This window comes from Rattus norvegicus, chromosome 4, assembly GCF_036323735.1.
Source record: "Rattus norvegicus strain BN/NHsdMcwi chromosome 4, GRCr8, whole genome shotgun sequence".
Classification (NCBI taxonomy): Eukaryota; Metazoa; Chordata; class Mammalia; order Rodentia; family Muridae; genus Rattus; species Rattus norvegicus.
This window is the reverse complement of record NC_086022.1, coordinates 4,509,925-4,517,116: the sequence shown is the minus strand read 5'-3', so window position 1 is coordinate 4,517,116 and position 7,192 is coordinate 4,509,925. Positions and strand designations below refer to the sequence as shown.

General features: G+C 40.0%; 1 pseudogene; it reads left to right on the top strand.

Moving 5' to 3' along the window:
* Positions 1 to 245: 245 nt before the first annotated feature.
* On the top strand, positions 246 to 708 carry Ube2v1-ps23 (ubiquitin conjugating enzyme E2 V1, pseudogene 23; annotated as a pseudogene).
* Positions 709 to 7,192: the final 6,484 nt, after the last annotated feature.

Here is a 7,192-nt window from a genome sequence, read left to right as displayed (position 1 = left end):
TTTGACAGGCTACATGCCAGTATGGAAGACAGCCTTGGCTGAGTTCCAAAACTGTACAAGATCAGGCATGGTTGTTCGTATCTATAATTTATTGATGAATATTAGACATTCAAAGTCATCACTGGATACATAGTGAGCTTCAAGCAAGTCTGGGGTTTATGAGACCCTTTGGTAAAAAGAGAGAGAGAGAGAGGGAAGGAGCTAGGGACCTAGGGGTAGAGGAAGAAAGGAAGGACTGACTTCGAGCGATAGCGACGCAAGATGGCAGCCACCACAGGCTCGGGAGTAAAAGTCCTTCGAGATTTCCAACTGTTGGAAGAGCTGGAAGAAGGCCAGAAAGGAGTAGGCGAAAGCACAGTTAGCTAGGGTCTGGAGGACGATGAGGACATGACACTCACAAGATGGACAGGCATGATAATTGGACCTCTACAAACAATTTATGAAAACCGAATATACAGCCTTAAGATAGAGTGTGGGCCACTCAAGTATCCAGAAGCATCCCAGTCTGTGAGATTTGTAACAAGAGTCAATATGAACGGCGTGAGCAGTTCCAGTGGAGTGGTGGATCCACAAACCATGGCAGTGCTGGCAAAGTGACAGAATTGCCACAGCATCAAAGTCATCCTGCAGGAACTGAGGCGCTTGATGATGTCAAAAGAGAACATGAAGCTGCCACAGCCACCAGAAGGACAGAGTTACAGCCATTAGTCACCAAGGCCCGGGCCTCCCTTCCCCATCCAACCCAAGTCTTCATTTTCCACAGTAGTGGATTTTCTAGATCCATCTGTAGAACTCAAAGTACTGGAGAGGAAGCCCCACTTAAACTTCATCCTGAGACACTGCTCTGATACTAACTTCTTGTCCATTTGAAATACCTAAGTTGTGCTGTGTAACATCATCTGTCGAGTATAACCACTGTCTGCCTGGTTGAACTTATGGGATCAATAAGGTGTGTTGAAATCGGTTTCCTTTGGGAGCGGTGGGCACTGCTAACGCAACTATGTTCAGACATGTCTCACACAATGACCTGCTGCTTGCACTTGGCCTGGGTATGCCTTTGCCTGCCCCGCCCTCTGCCACAGCTGTGTGGTAGCCCATAGAATAGATGGGGAGGTTTCAGGTAGCAGCCATGGGACTGACCACCACTAGGCTTGGGGTGCTCTGGCTGTACCCATGCTTTCTTAAGTCTAAGTGATTGCCCCATCCAAGCCATGGTCCCCACTCCTCCACTCCCACCCTTGGTCAAAGCTTAGATTGTAACCTCCCCTACCCTGAAATTGGCCACGGGTGAGGAATTCAGAGTTTTCAGTCTCCCCATCTTTATCAAGGGGTGCTGCTTTCCCCTCCTCAAGTCCCTTGTTGCCCATCACCACCCAACACTTGCTGTGGCCAGAAGCCATCAGATGAGGTTGAAAAAGCCTGGCCTCCCTTCCTTAGCTCTGGACCACACTTGTTCACCTGCCACCAGCATGGGAAGGGAGCTCTGGGTCCGCGGCCCTGCCACCACCATCAGCTCTTGAGGTTTGAGCTCAGGTCTAGAGGTGAACAGAGCAGCCACAGGGTGACTCAGATGGGCCACCGCTCAGGGTCTTTGGATATATGCCTAGAGAAAGGCCATGTGTAGAGTCCTCGGTGCACATGGTTCTGAGTTGGTTCCTTTTCCCATAATTTCTTTGTTTTTACAAGTTGAAGAGGTTTGAACAGGGCTCTCATTCACCCTGATCACCCATCAGGTCTGGAGTGGAGTCTGACAGCTTGAGCATGAGGCCCTGACTCTGCAAACTCGGGTTTCAGTGTTGCTCCTCAGACCCTGGGCAGGGACCCAGAGGAGCTCTGTGTCACCATGTTCACAGATCGTTTGCAGATAGGTGGGCCTGGCTCCTGGCTCATTGACAAGCTCTGCACTCTGTTCAGGACCACTAAATGTTGAAATGTGGATGCATACTGAAATAAAGGCAGTTCGAGGTGTTACAAGGGAAAAAAAAAAGGACTGAGCAAATGAAACACTGGTGATCCTTTCTTAGTCCATTCAAGTCTTATTAAGTTCCAAATTTTTCAAACTAGCCATATGTACAGCAAAATTCAAAAAGACAATGATAATAACCACATGGCAGTCACCTGGGGAGGGTATTTGCTCACAGTGGTAGAATGTAAATGAGCTGAGTTGATAGTATAAGAATAACGCAAATCCTCAACTGATTGATTTGAAGTATCTTTTCTCACATATGAGCTTACTTTAATGAGAGATATGGTAGACATGTCAACCTTTAATGAAGTACAATTTTTTAAGCCTTCTCTATTCCTATTTTCAGTCATGGTGACTTCATGCAGGATTTTCTGATAGTATATATCAGTATGATATCATCTTCTAAAATCAATAGGAAATACAGTCCAAATTTTTGAATCCCAATTAATTAAAGAGGAATATTTACACAAAATTATTTGTATCAAATTCGACAAAGTTGTTTTCGTGAATAAGAAAGGCACACAGAACTAAACCCTTAACAAAAATTAAAATCAGGACCCATAGAAAAGGTTCATGGGTTTTCCTTGGTCTCTAGTAGAGAACCTAAGTTCAGTGTCCAGTACTTGGTGGTCATTACTACTTGTCAATCGAGCTCTGGAAATTGGGTACCCTCTCCTACATTTTGCAAGTACCTGTACTCATTTTTGCACACATGTACAGATGTATGAAGCAAATATTTACAACCACTTTTAAATATGAAAAACTAAAAAAAAGTCAAAAAGAAAATGAAGGACAAAGAACAATGATTGGAATATAAGTCATGTTAATACTGTACATATCTATAAAAAAAGTCATTTAACATAACCTTGAAACAGCATAATTCAGAGAGTTAAAATTCAGTCCCACACTCCTACCCAGTATTTAATATCAAATTATTCTCTATAATTATCCAAATCAATATTCAAATCAATAATTTCTACAGGTGCATTTAATAGTCTTTGTTTATTAAACTAATCAAAATCTATGTTGTAGTTATTTGAAGAGAAAGAATTTTATGAATCATGTGATATCAACTGAATAAATATGAAAATTATGTATGTAAAACTTTACCAATGTTAGTTTCAACACAAAAGTATAAATTTACAATTTAATAAACAAGGAACTAATTGATCAACCAAATGTTAACAACTAACATTCATCTATGTATGTAATAGAAAGTAATATTTGAGATATAAAATTAAGACTTATGTTAGTAAAATAATGCATAAGTTATTTTACTTAAAAAGGAAATCTCATGATCGTATTAATACAGCTAGAAAACATTAAGAAAAAACTTAATACTCTTAAAAATGGGATACACATGCACACAAATTTAGAAAAGTTTGATACATATACATTATATTATAATGTCATTTCAAAAGTTAGAACTATCATTGTGTTTGTTATGAATGAAAGGAAGATGTTTCAGACCATAAACAGAAGTAAATTTTTCTGGAATTTTACATAAATAAAAAGCATTTAGAAACTAAAATTTTTAATAACATCTCCATCATAATTAGATGAGTATGTTCCTGCCTTCTTGCAATGAACATTGAATTGCACTCTATTGTATCAAGAAAATTGTGATAGCTGTTCGGTAAAGAGAATGAAAAGTTGTCCTCTGGAGCTCATGGTTATCACACTATTGAACCCACATCACCTGTGTTAACACAATACTTTCACATGATCAAGCCAGCTAGAGTCAGGGCTTAGATGGGGTGACCAACCCTTGCCAATGCCATATTGAGGTGCTTTTGACATTTGATGGCTACTTGTAAATGAAGAATCATTCATTTTTTTGGGGGGGGTATTGCCTTGGTAATTTGCTTGTGCTTCAATAGATTCCCTTCACAAGTGACACTAGATTCTGATTCTTTGATGAGATCTAAAAGGTAAACAGATGAAGACATGGTGTCAGGAGATGTATTATAGGAAATCTGGTGAGATTTGGTAAAGAGACTGTAGAGTGCATACAAGTATATTTCTTTATATAAAAAATAAAGAAAAATATGAAAGGACAAATGTTTACTTAATTAACAGAAGATAGAATATCTCTATAGACAAATTCTAAATAGCTTATATACATAAAGCTAGAAATAATAGATGAGTTTAAAAGATGTACAAATTTTCTTAACTGTTTAAGAGATCATCGTAAGAGATCATGGGAGAGAATGTAATGTATTCTAATATACTTTCAAATGTAAAAGATTATAACTTTAGCTTAGTAATAAATACAAGGTTTTTCTCCGACTGAGAAAATGTATAATCAGTTTGAGCTAATTTCTCCCTGTTAAATTATATGCATTTCTAAATTCCTCAGAAAAACAACCTTAGAATAACTACTTTTAGTCCCCCAAAGTCCAGGGAATTGGGGCAAAAACTCTTCAATGGTTTCTTCAAGCTGTACATAATTATATTTATATTTATTACTAAACAAAAATTAGGATCTTTAGATTGACACAGAATTTATTTGATACAAATTTAGATTTTAAGATTTTCTTTAATATAAATTTCACATTGATTAAAATTAATATTGTTTCTCTGATGTACACGTATTATACCTATACAACACACTTCAGCATAGATGGCTTATACCCAGTCTTTTCTGCTATTAAAAAATGAAGTTGAGATGATTAAGCACGTAAGTTTAAGGCCAAATAGCAAATTCATGTCTCTAAGTTTATTGTTAGACTGCTTTCAAGATAATTTATTACGATAATTAATGGACAACAGTCCAGATTATGTATATAGTTAGATGGTTTGTAAAAAAACACCAGAAGTCCACAAAATATGACATTTAATGTTCTTTAACTTTTATTGAGACATGTCCACTCCCACCATCTCCCCTTTGGTATATTCAAAGAAGAAACTGAAAATCTCCACCTCCACGTCAGGTGATTTATTGTGGCAGACAGACACTATGCAAAAATTGTTCCAATTCTTCTACAGACTAATTACTGTCTACAGACTAAATACTGGGAGATGTTCTGTAGCATTTCTAATGTAGCCTGTCCCTTTAAGGTTCTTTGCTCCCAAGCAAAATTTAAATCTTTCCCAGCTCATCACAGCTGGCTGCGAGCACAAGCACAGATAAAACACTATGCTTTAAAAATTAACTTTGGCTATCAACCAACACACTGCCACTAGAGCGATGTCCACAAAATTAAGTTCCTTACTCACTAAGCATTAAGGGGACCAAGTAAAACTCTTCGACGAACAAAGCAAACAGTTCAAACTCAATTGTCAGTCCAAGATTTCAAAAAACGAGACAAAAGCCAAAAAGACAATGGACAATACCACAGAAAACAATCCAGACAAACAAGACCAAGACAAAGCATCCTATAACCAATTTCCACAGATGCCTGGTACCTTCAATACCTAGCCCAAACTGCAGCTTAACCTTAGCTGCTTAACAGAATACAGACAACAGACACTAACACATCTAAGCACACTTTTCTGTGCCTATACTTAAATAGGCAGCCGAACGCGACCTCCTAAGTCAAGTCACAGTCAGATCTTTTGACTGTCAGTTGCCGGGTCCTCCCGACAAAATTCGGCTCGTGGAACGTCTCCCAGAGCCTACGGAGTTGGGGCGTCCCCCTTCTGCTTAGTCTGTAGTGGGTAGGAATACTCTTCTACCCGAGTGCACTCTCGGGTGGGGAAACCTCTTCTGCCCTCATGCACTCTCAACCTGAGTGCACTCTCAGGTGGGAAAACCTCTTCCACCCTCATGCACTCTCAAGCTAGCCTTTACACTGGGTGGGGATACTCATCCACCCGACTGTCTTCTACCCCGGAGTAGGAAACCTCTTCTACCCCCAGACGTCTGTACCAGTACTGAGAACTCACATCCACATGTACACACACACACACACACTCAGCGGCCGCTTTCACCAACGTACCTCCAAGTGGCATTCGGGGTTCCGGGGGGTCACGCTCCAATCTCGGTGGGACCTCCAAATGAAAGAGCGTATCCCTAAACGGGGAGCCGCGTCTCTAACTCCAATCGCGGGGTGGGGTGCCCCCCCAGGAATCACGAGTATCCGGCCTTGATTTAACAGCAGGAGGTAGCTTTTATTAAGGAGATCCCTATTAGCAGGATCCCGGGTCGATACGTATCCCACACAGGAGACAGAGGAATCGACCCTGAACTTCCAAACTCGGGGGTTTATATAGGGGCATTCGCGCGGTTATACATGATTGGTCAATTAAAATGGTGCACAGTTACTTTCGGCGCGAAATTACATCAGCAAGGTGTACATGCTCTCTAGCAGCTCGGCAGGCAGGTAGGGTGGCTCATCTCATGCAGGGGGGTGAAGGAAGGGGAGGGGGTGGCTACAGATGGTCAATGTCCTTGGGGCTGATAGCTGGTTTGGCAATTCCTATCTATAACACCCTCTCAGGCATGTCCTAACTTTTTGAAATTTTAATTCTTCAGGTTCAGTTCCTCAAGAACTACCACATAAAACCAGATACACATAAACTAATAGAAAAAAAGTGGGAACATGCCTGGAGCACATGGGCAGACAGGAAAAAGTTCTGAACAGAACACCAGAGGCTTATTCTCTAAGACTAAGAACTAACAAATGGAACCTCATAAATTTACATAGTTTCTGTAAAGCAAAGGATACTGTCATTAGAGCAAAACACCAACCAACCAATTGGAAAAAAAAAACCAAAACTTTACCAATCCCACTTCTGAAAGATGCTAATACCCAATATAAACAAAGAACTCAAGAAGGTAGATTCTAGAAAACAAATAGCACTATTTAAAAAATGGAGTACAGAGCTAAAAGTAGAATTCTGAACTGTGGAATATCAATTGGCCAATAAATACTTAAAGAAATGTTCGACATCGTTAGTCCTCAGTAAAATGCAAATCTAAACATCCCTGAGATTTCACATCACACCAGTCAGAATGGGTAAGATCAAAAACCCAGGTGACAGCAGATGCTGGCAAAGATGTAGAGAAAGAAGGACACTCTTCCATTGTTGTTGGGGTAGCAAGCTGGTACAATCATTGTGGAAATTAGTTTGGTTGTTTCTTTAAAAATTGGACATAGTAGGACCTGAGGATCCAGCTATACCACTCTGGGCATAGACGCAAAAAAAAAAATGCTCCAAAATATAAAAAGGACACATACTTCACTATGTTCATAGCAACCTTATTTATAATACCCAGAGCTG